This window comes from Polypterus senegalus, chromosome 3 (assembly GCF_016835505.1).
Source record: "Polypterus senegalus isolate Bchr_013 chromosome 3, ASM1683550v1, whole genome shotgun sequence".
In the NCBI taxonomy this organism is placed as follows: domain Eukaryota; kingdom Metazoa; phylum Chordata; class Cladistia; order Polypteriformes; family Polypteridae; genus Polypterus; species Polypterus senegalus.
Genome location: NC_053156.1, coordinates 63,827,088 through 63,838,022, shown reverse-complemented (window position 1 = coordinate 63,838,022; position 10,935 = coordinate 63,827,088). Strand labels below are relative to the sequence as shown.

General features: G+C 37.0%; 1 protein-coding gene and 1 long non-coding RNA gene across 3 annotated transcripts in view; one reads left to right on the top strand and one right to left on the bottom strand.

The window, feature by feature from the left end:
• Nucleotides 1-1,302: 1,302 nt before the first annotated feature.
• On the bottom strand, nt 1,303-7,757 carry LOC120525237. The gene is made up of 3 exons (XR_005632914.1): nt 7,546-7,757; nt 4,721-4,816; nt 1,303-2,689 (listed from the first exon to the last, which is right to left on the bottom strand). It is a non-coding gene; the product is annotated as an uncharacterized LOC120525237 (long non-coding RNA).
• Nucleotides 5,510-10,935, top strand: part of LOC120525235 (transmembrane protein 272-like) — a 27,296-nt gene continuing 21,870 nt past the window's right edge. For both annotated transcript variants that reach the window (XM_039747362.1, XM_039747363.1), the window contains exon 1: nt 5,510-5,770. The gene's annotated coding sequence lies outside the window, so the exon portion shown is untranslated. The remainder of the gene's footprint in view (nt 5,771-10,935) is intronic.

Sequence of the window (10,935 nt, the reverse complement as noted above, 5' to 3'; positions counted from 1 at the left end):
AGGGTAATTCATATAAAATATATTTAATCATTTCCTACATAAAGTCCCTTAAATTATTTTAAAGCTCACTTAGAATAACAGTAATTATCTTGAAATGTTTCTACTAATATCTTTCAGTATGTTATTTTAAAGCTAAAAGTTTCTTTACATACTGTATATCCCAGTTATGTTTCTTATTATTCTACTAACTAAATGAATACATACAATTCTACTTTAGGCTTCAGACATTTATCAAAGTGTCCAGAATGTTTCATTAGAAAATAAACGCAAACCTAAACTTTCCATCAGTTTTGGTCATGCAGACATTACCATTCTGTCCTATTATTCTATTTCACATGTAAAACAAAACAAATTATTATGAATATAAGGAGTGTATGGGAAGAAAATCAATATATCACATGCATCAAATGCTTTATAATTCTATTTGTATTTTAAAATGCCTTCCAGCTGGTTAGTACATTGCACCATTGTATATTGAGAATGGAGATTTTAGTGTTTTTTTCAGTTAAACATTGGAATACTTTAAAGAAAATGTTCTGTATAAAAAAAAAAAACAATCATGGCCCTGACCTCAGAATAAAACTGCTCCATATCATTCTCCCAATGTGCAATATAGACCTTAAGTCAGCCAGTGCAAATTGTATACTATCTATCTATCTATCTATCTATCTATCTATCTATCTATCTATCTATCTATCTATCTATCTATCTATCTATCTATCTATCTATCTATCTATCTATCTATCTATCTATCTATCTATCTATCTATCTATCTATCTATCTATCTATCTATCTATCTATCTATAATAATACTGATTTATTTTACCCCTAACTCCCTGTTAAGGCTATTCATGCACTCTTTTTCATTTGTGTTTTCTGAGATTTTTCCCAGTATTTTTCCAGGGTGTTGATTCTGTGGAAAAATCACAGTCTGCCTTTTTTTTTTTAATTAGTTAGTCCCCTGCATTATTTATACATCCTTTTCTTAATATTATTAATATGTCAGTATGAAACACTGCCTGGACTGATGGCTAGTGCTCATCATTAGCTCATTGGCTTCCTTAATGTCTTTAGAGAATATGTCTCCTTTTACCTTAAATGTACTTTAAAATTACTAAAAGAACTTTCTTCCATTTGAGTATGGCCAGCATTTAAATGTAAATTGGTACACACATTATATCAAATTTGTGATTTTTTCATTGTACCTAATCATAGCATTTTAATGTGAATTCGAAATCTATAAATTTATGCACATTTTAATCAATTGCTTCATCCTTTCAAACAGCTCATATATACTTTCACACACTGTCCTTAACCAAACATATCCTCAGACTCAAGCTCTTTAATTGCACTTCAGTCAGAGAGATCTCATTCACATACTGCACAACATACTCGGTGTTACTTAAACTATCTTTAACAAATTTAAATGCATTCAAGTTTTATTTTTCTAGCTTTTACCATTTAAAGTCCTGTATTTCAAATTGCTGGGCAGCAGTGCCAAACACTGTGCCACCATACTACGCCTCTTCAGTTACCTAACGACTCACATTTAATAAATATTCTGCACTTCCCAATGGCATCACAGTGGACTCACACACACACACCAGTAGAATTTTTATTCTTAAAAGAAATGGTCTCCTTTTGTTTTGCACAATTATAAACATTTTTATAGACATCTTTATTTTACTAACTATTGCACATATTCAGAATTCATATTTTTAACGTAATTTAACTCAAAGCCCTGTAAATTTATTTCAGATATTTCTAGGTTTGTGTGCACAATATATCGCCAGCACATACTTAAACATTAATTTTAATAGCAGTATATTTCAGACAAAAAGTCCCATTCACATGTCATCCTTTAAGCATAATACCTCACTTTCAGACAGGCTGAACATTCTTTGGTTTCTCGCAACATAATTTAAACAACATTTCTACACCTGCCATTCTCTTCAAACATACCTATGTCTCTCTCTTGTATTCTTCTCTCGTTTGAGCAGCTTCATAGTGCGTTTAGATTTGTTTAAGTGTCTAGTTAATCAGTCCGCCATTACAGTGTAACAATCTCCAAACCCTTGTCTGCAACTGCTAGCTTGGCAATGGAAGGATATCCTGGGACAGGGATGGCAGCAGCAGCCTTCTGATTTTTATTATAAGGAGGAGGTAGTAGACAAGATGCCCATTCATCATCCTCCTGGTTACATTTTGAAAGGCTAATTATTGTTGGGATTGCAGGAGCATTAGGGATTTAAGGGTAAAGGGTTTCTGCCTGTGGAACTGCCACAGAATTGTTATCAGGGAGCCTCCTAAGTACTTATGCTTCTGTTCCCATATACTTTTTGGGCTATTGTCACTAAATTAATGGCAGTTTAGCTAGGAAAACCACTGCTAAATTTATCAAGGCCCTTACTTGATTTTCTTAATTAATACTGGCATATGTGCAGAACCACTCCTAACACCCTCAAGGAGTCACTTTGAGCCGAATATATTTGCACAAAAACAACTACTAGACCTCCTCCTCCTCCTTCTTCTTCTTCAGCTGCTCCCTATCACTTTAATTTCAGAGCTCTCTGATAATGGCCTACAGACATTCCTGAGTCATGCATGTGAGTAAAGCCATATTTGAAAAGGCATGCCTACCTTGTGGGTGCCAGCTATTCCTTTTCACATTGCAGTCCCCGATCATATACTGTTAGAAAAACAATTATCAGAGAAGTCTATTCACACTCTTGTTGCCAAAACTGCAGAAGAAAACAAGTAACAATATTTTAATTTAACAAAGGGGGGTCTTTAATAGAGGGCGGCACGGTGGCGCTGCTGCCTCGCAGTTAGAAGACCCGGGTTCGCTTCCCGGGTCCTCCCTGCGTGGAGTTTGCATGTTCTCCCCGTGTCTGCGTGGGTTTCCTCCGGGCACTCCGGTTTCCTCCCACAATCCAAAGACATGCAGGTTAGGTGGATTGGCGATTCTAAATTGGCCCTAGTGTGTGCTTGGTGTGTGGGTGTGTTTGTGTGCGTCCTGTGGTGGGTTGGCACCCTGCCCAGGATTGGTTCCTGCCTTGTGCCCTGTTACCATTTTATCAGTCAATGTTAGCCTGCTTCAAACCAACAAGAGCATGACATTCACGGTTGCTCTGTCCTTTGTGGACATTAGGGGTCACTGTTGCCCCATTGAGCCCACCAGACAGACGTCCCAGACACACTTGTAAAACATCAAGAATAGTATTTCATAATTCCTTTGAATAAAGTGCACAAAGCACCACACACTCCACAATTCTCAATAATACAATAACAATAATCAATAACCAATCCTCTACTCCCAGCAGCTCCGTCACTCTACCACCCAACTCCGGCTTGATCTGCTGGGGTTTCCCCACAATCCTTTTATAGTCCATGACCCGGAAGTGTTCCGTCTCTGGGTCAAACGCCTTCTTCAGGTGTCCCGGAAGTACTGTGGGTTTCTGTCCTCGTGACTCCTAAGTACTTCTGAGTTAACGTCATGGTAATATCCCCCTGGTTCTTGGTGAGCTCCCCCTGGTGGCACCCATGGCACCAAACAGGGCTAAAGAACCAGACTCCATGCCCCATGCTGCCCTGCGGGAATCCAGGGAACACTTTCCATCCAGGGAAGCTGCCATCTAGCAGGTTGGTTTCTTCAGTTGAGGGACCTCGAAATACCTAAGTGGTGTGCTGATACTCTGTATCTGATCCTTTATGATGCAGAACACTAACACAATGTGGCAAGCCTAGTTTTCTTTATTCTGTATCAACCTCAAACATCCCACTGAAAACTGTACATAGGGAGAGTGTGATTGGTGGACAACAAAAGGCAGTCAACAAAAGGACAAAGTATAGAATGAATGGAAATTACCAATGTGTAGGTTGTAGGCTTTGGGGTGAGCAGTGTACATGAAACAGGCCCTCACTTTAACACTGCAAAAACAGAAGAGGCCCGTCATATAATTAGTCAAGTGTTCAGTTCTACCATTTTTAACTGTGTGAGATGAAATTTTGTAGCCTTTAAAAATTGTAAATGTGAATCATAGGTGTTTGAACTATAGGTGAATGCCCAAACTAGTCTGAACATTGAAACATTCCACCTCAATAAAATATAGCATGGTTTGTAAAATTCTGACGATATTGGCTATTGCAGCCTGAATAACCAATCAGACATCCATTCATTTATATTTAGACATTTCTACTTCAGTGAAGAATCTCAGGTACCTTGAGCCAACCCTGGCAGTAACTGGCACCGAAAAGGACACCAGTCTATTAAAAATCAACCTGGTGGCATGGGTTTATGTTATAATGTTTAGTCAGCTACAATTCTTGCAAGAATACAGGGGAAAATTTTAAAAATCTACTCTCTGACTGAGAATTGTTTAGGGTCCAGAGTGTGTTCTTTCAATAACTACTATTACAGCTAAAAACTACAATTCATGTGGACTAAACATAAGGCTTTAACATTAGATTGTTACCTGGCATTCTCTGGACTTAAATACTAAAATTCATTACTGTACCATTATTTCTGCACTTTCCATTTAGTTTACTTCATTGCTCATTTCTTTTTTCTTATTGTTAGCAATTCTACCTCTCTACTGAGATTCCACACATGTGATTTATTTGGATTTAGTGTAGAACATGTACACTAACTACCCTGGCTGGAATACTGATGACTTGACCCCAGAAAACACAAATCAATCTGAAAGACACAAGTACTCACCAAACCTCATCTTGGGCTGCACAATTCTTCTGCTGAAAATCAGTGTTGCTAGGGTTAATGAAGAGCTCACTCTTGACATGAATAACAGGATGTGACCTGAGGGGATTAAACAAAGTGCTTCACTGTCTGCTTCTCTAGGTGAATCAAAAAGTTCATTTTTTTGGGTATAAGCTTTGGCCTGCATCTGCCCATTCACTTTCTGCAATACAAACTCTTGTGTCATATAACAAAAAGAGATGACTTGTAACCACTTGGAAAACAAGAAAATGATGCTTGATCGTCAGAGATGAAAGAGAGAATCCATCTCTTATGTTCATATTTTATTAAATGCTTTTATTTAAAATAGAGCTATAAAGTACTATTTAGAAAAAGCACTATATGTGTAGGTACTAGGCTAACTGAATATTATTTCTGAAAATGGGGCAAATGGTCTCTATTTGAGTTATTTTAGATCCATGAGTCCACAGGTTGCATATCAAAGGGTCAAAAGGTATATGTTCACCCAGACAATGAAGTCTTTCTCATTTTTAGGTATCAACAAGAGAGAACGTCTGTGCGATGTTACACTACTCCAAAGTTAATTTTCACATTTAAAGGATTTGCTAAGTTTTAATGTTTTAATTCACGTTGATAATAAATTACAAATGCCCTAAACCAACTATTCCAAAAAACTGCGCAGTTGCTGCGGAAACTGTTAACGGTGGCCCGCGACTACAGTGAAGGCGACCACGCCCCCTATTTAAAAACTCCCCGGAGACCCTGCCAAGATCACGAAAACACCCGCGAGCGGGAAAAACAAAGATGCACCGAGCTGCCCGAGTTTGTTTAGAATTGAACATTACTAGGCGGCCTGAAAACTCCTTGGATGAGAATTTTCAAATTCATAGACTTGACGGATCGGAGTAGGCGGCAGACAGCCAGGACCCATGCTAATATTTTTCATTCTTTTTAGTAGGCTAGTTCAGTCAAAAGATTTTTATTTTATTTTTGTAAGGGTGTCTTTGCGGCTGCATATTTTTAACTGTTGTGTTGTTCTGGGGCATCGAAAAGGTATGCTAGTACTTTTAAATTTTAAAAGTCTAGGCGAAAGTTTTTTCTTGGTTTTGTTTTGTAGGTTGCATGTTTGAAAATAATGTGTCTCTGACATATGAATAAAAAGAGTTTGCTAACAATACGAAAACGATAACAAAGCGCGAACGAGTTTATCCTTCACATTGTAAATAAGTAGTGCTCCATTTATGTCGCTTTCCATTCCTTTTGTAAAACCCCTATAAGCTGCACCATGGATAATGATCCACCTGGCTGGAATTCTGAGCTCTGTACACTGAACAGCTAGTTGTCAGAGCAGGACTGACAGATGCTCGTATACAAACGAGCTTATTTCATCATGTTTTATCTTCTGATACAACACTATTAACTTTACTGTTAGCGCGCTTTACTGTTAGCGTATGCAGCGTATGACTTGTTGCTATGATGTTTTCGTATGTGTGGTGTGGATCAAAGGGAAATGCACAGCTCGGGCTGAACTGGACTAGGCTCAGCTGCCTTGTTGGAATTGAGAGTCAAAGCATTGCATTGCTCTTTATCAGCATAGGGCTATGGAGAAAAAACTACGGACACAGTGAAGACGGAAGAAAAATGTACTGTATGTCGATGTCGACTTTAATCTCGACATGTCCACTTTAATCCCGTTGTTTAAATTATGTTGTCTGTTAGGCTTTTTCTCTGAATTTACTATCTTACTCTTCTTTATTTATTTATCTGGTTTAGTACAATGCTATACTGTATACCCTGCCGAAAGGCGCTATATGAATAAAATGTATTATTATTATTGTTTATTTTGTCATTAAAGAAGAACGTCGTAAAATCAATGTTTAATTTAATAACTTTTCTCAAACATCGTTTTAACTAGTGTAGCATATTGAATGCTTTGTATTAAGTGTTCCACGACCAGTTGTTAATGGTTAATGTGCTTGTTAAACTGACTTACTCTTTCACTGAGAGGAATAGCAGGCAGCTATTGCCACACATGGCACTATTAACTTCATATTACTGCTCTCTGAACATTTAGAATGCTAAGATAAATAATTGATACCATTTTCATTATGAAATACATTAAAGCGTGTATAGTGGGTGCACGGTGGCGTGGCGGTAGAGCTGCAGCCTTGCAGTATGGACCCGGGTGTACGCTCCGTGTAGAGAACCGTTATGGCAGATGTGACGAGCCTTCAAGAAGCTTGATGTATGAATGGGTATCGAAATAGTTTAACTGAAATATTGTGTAAATGTTGGTTTCTTGAGCTGTTGGTCGGAGACACGAACGCAGAATTCAATGGACGTTCTTCATGGGCTTTGTTTATTGCGTGCTTGCTGTTTCTATCAAACGCACCACACCTCCAGGTGGTATCTTTTATCTTTTTCTTTCCCCACATAACCAAACACCACACAATAAACATCTTTGTGAAAGTAAAACTAACTATAAACTTGATATGTTCGGAACTTTTAGTGAACTTTGGAAAGTCTTCGTTTATACATGTTTAATTATTCTATCCATCCAGAGTCGCGCAAGTCCCACCAAGCATCGTGTGTGATGCAGGCACAATCTCTGGGCGAGGCGCCAGCTCATCGCTGGGTGAATACGAGCACACACACGCACACACACACACACACACACACACACACACACACACACACACACACACACGCAAACACTATCAATTTGCCATAACATAATCCACATCCTGCACGCCTTTAGAAGGAAACTGAAGAACGCCGAGTAAACCCACCAGACAAAAACATGCAAACAACTGGCTGGGGCAACTTACTGCGATGCAGCATCGTTATCGGAACTCCACGTTGCCCCCACATTTTTAATACATGCTTTAATGCATTGCATCATGAAAATGATATGAAGTATTTGTCTTCGCATTCTAAATGTTCTGAGAAGAGGAATATCATGACGTATGGCGATCGCTGCCTGCGCCTCCTCTCAGTGCAAGAGGAAGTACGTTTATGAAGCACGTAGATATTAACAACGGGGTCGGGAACACTTAATATGAAGCATTTAATGTGCTACATTAGTTATAACGGGGTTTGAGAAAATCTAGTAAATTAAACATTGATTTTAAGATGAAATGTACGACGTTCCACTTTAATGACAAAGTAAACTACAAGAATAAGCTTCCATAGCATAAACTCTATGTGGTATAGTTAAAAATATCTTGTTACAGTTCCAGAACATATTAATCATTTTATAATTAACTTGTTTTGTATAACTGACATAACCCCTAGGGTAAGCAACTGGGAAATTGAATAAGGAAACACATTTTTTTTCTTTCTTTTTTTTTTGTTGGGTTATGTGCTTGTGCCCATTTATATAGTGCCTCCAACAGTGGGCATGATCTTAGTACATAATGCACGCAAAAATAATACAAGTCAACACAAGATGTTAATAGTGAATGCAAACATATGCAAATACAAGATAAATGACAGAAAATATAATACACTGTCTTTTTCTAATGTCTTAATATTGGTGTAGGCATCCATCCATCCATTTTTCCATTTTCTTTGTCCAATTCAGGGTAATAACACTGGTACCTTTATTTAATGTTAAGGCCAACCATTTAAAAAGACAATATAAAATCAAATGACCTTCCAATTCACTGTATTTCACAGGATAAGACAAGTTAAAAATGAATTGCAATAGAAACAAATATGAAGCAAACAATCAGCAAAAGATTTACATGTTAAATAGGATAGGTGTTTGTTTTTACTTTGTGCACTTTTTGCCCTTTAGAGCTTGCCATTCTCGGCCTCCTACAAATAATAGAACTTTTGTTTGTGTTTACTGGTCTTTTCATCCATTAGACAAAAGGATAGCTGTGTAGATTCTGTGTCTCATTATTTGTATACTCAGCCAAAAACTCATTTGTCGTGAATTAGAGTATTCAAAATCAAAATTGAAAATGAAGTTGCTGTTGCATATGTCTGGATACCTGCTTGCCTTAGTTTGTATTTTTATCTTGAAAGACCATTTCAGTTCATCATAATAAGCAATCATAATTTTTCTATTTTATTTACTAAATGTATCCAAACGAATTTACAGATCACATACATTTGTTTCTTCAATAACATCAACAGCATTTATTTATATAGCACATTTTCATACAAATTATGCAGCTCAAAGTGCTTTACATGATGAAGAAAGAGAAAAAAGACAATTCCAAAATATAAGATGGAGTGAGATTATTTAAGTCTTTGTAAACTATAAGCAGAATTTTAAAGTCAATTCTAAATGGCACAAGTAACCAATGTAGTGACATCAAAACTGGGCAGATGTGCTTGGATTTTCTTTTCAACAACAACAACATTTATTTATATAGCACATTTTCATACAAACAGTAGCTCAAAGTGCTTTACATAATAAAGAATAGAAAAATAAAAGACACAATAAGAAAACAACATAAGTCAACATTAATTAACATAGAATAAGAGTAAGGTCCAATGGCCAGGGAGAACAGAAAAAACAAAAAAACTCCAGACGGCTGGAGAAAAAAATAAAATCTGTAGGGATTCCAGACCATGAGACCACCCAGTCCCCTCTGGGCATTCTACCTCACATAAATGAAACAGTCCTCCTTGGATTTAGGATTCTCAGGATGGACTTGATGATGATGGTCATGTAGACTTCTGGCTTTTAATCCATCCATCAGAGCATCATGATGCTTTGAGTAGGTGGTGGTGGCGCAGTAGTAGGGGTCAGTACAGATTTTAGAGCCACCATGAATAGTTATTATGAAGAATTGAACATACAGAGTATCAGGATTAAGTTAAATTGAGTTAAAGTGAAGTTATATAAAGGCCATGTTAAAGTAATGTGTTTTCAGCAGTGTTTTAAACTGCTCTACTGTATCAGCCTGGTGAATTCCTATTGGCAGGCTATTCCGGATTTTAGGTGCATAACAGCAGAAGGACGCCCTTTACCACTTCTTTTAAGTTTAGCTTTTGGAAATCTAAGGAGACACTCATTTGAGGATCTGAGGTTACGATTTGGAATATAAGGTGTCAGGCATTCCGATATATAAGATGGAGCGAGATTATTTAAGGCTTTATAAACCATAAGCAGAATTTTAAAGTCAATCCTGAATGACACAGGCAACCAGTGTAGTGACATCAAAACTGGAGAAATGTGATCGGATTTTCTTTTCCTAGTTAGGATTCTAGCAGCTGCATTCTGCACTCGTTGCAAGTGATTGATGTCTTTTTTGGGTAGTCCTGAGAGGAGTGCGTTACAGTAATCTAGTCGACTGAAAACAAAAGTGTGGATTAATTTTTTTTTTTTTAAATCAAAAGAGATTATAGTTAGTAACACACTGGTGACACTGCATTTACAGTACCGACTGTATTTGTGGTCATAAAGATCCAAAAAAAAGATATAACATCAAAGAAATACAGACAAAGTGCCTCCAAAGGCAAGATCGACTGTGAAAGGCTAAGCGAAGTGAACAGAGGAGGCTTTATGGGGATATTAAGACCAAGAACTTCAGATTCTCAAGGGCCCGATTAAGATGCTCCAACAGAATTGTTTCAGTTAGTGAATCGTAGACTCACGGCCACTGAATTTAGGGGATGTGCAGGACTGAATGTAGGAATAAGCTGAACATGGCACAGCTTACAGCCTAATAGTTTGAAGGGGCCTCTCAAAATTTCATAATGGAAAGATCTGGAAGTTTAGCACTGTATTTGTTTTTAGTTCCAAGTAGATCTGTTGAACAAGTAGATGCTTATTTTTGCAGACAGTTAAACTCTGAAGTTTATCCAAAGATATTCAATGAATCACGATTTGTTTCTGAAAATGTGAACATATCTCTTTAACCAGAAAGTTTCTCATTGTTTTCTGACTTCTCCCACGTAATTTATTACTAAACACAAAAGCTATCATTTGGTGCATTTAAAATGGCTCAGTGGGCAGGGCAGACCTCATAGCAGTTAGAACCCCTAAGCTGGATTTTAATTTTACCCTTCCACACAAACCAGATGAACAAGTAATACTTTAGTACCTTGAAAAGATCAACTTCATGTAATTACAATACACATACACCTACTATATATATATAAATGTGTATATATATATATATACATATATATATATATACAGTATATGTATATATATATATATATATATATATATATATGTGTGTGTACAGTATGTATAT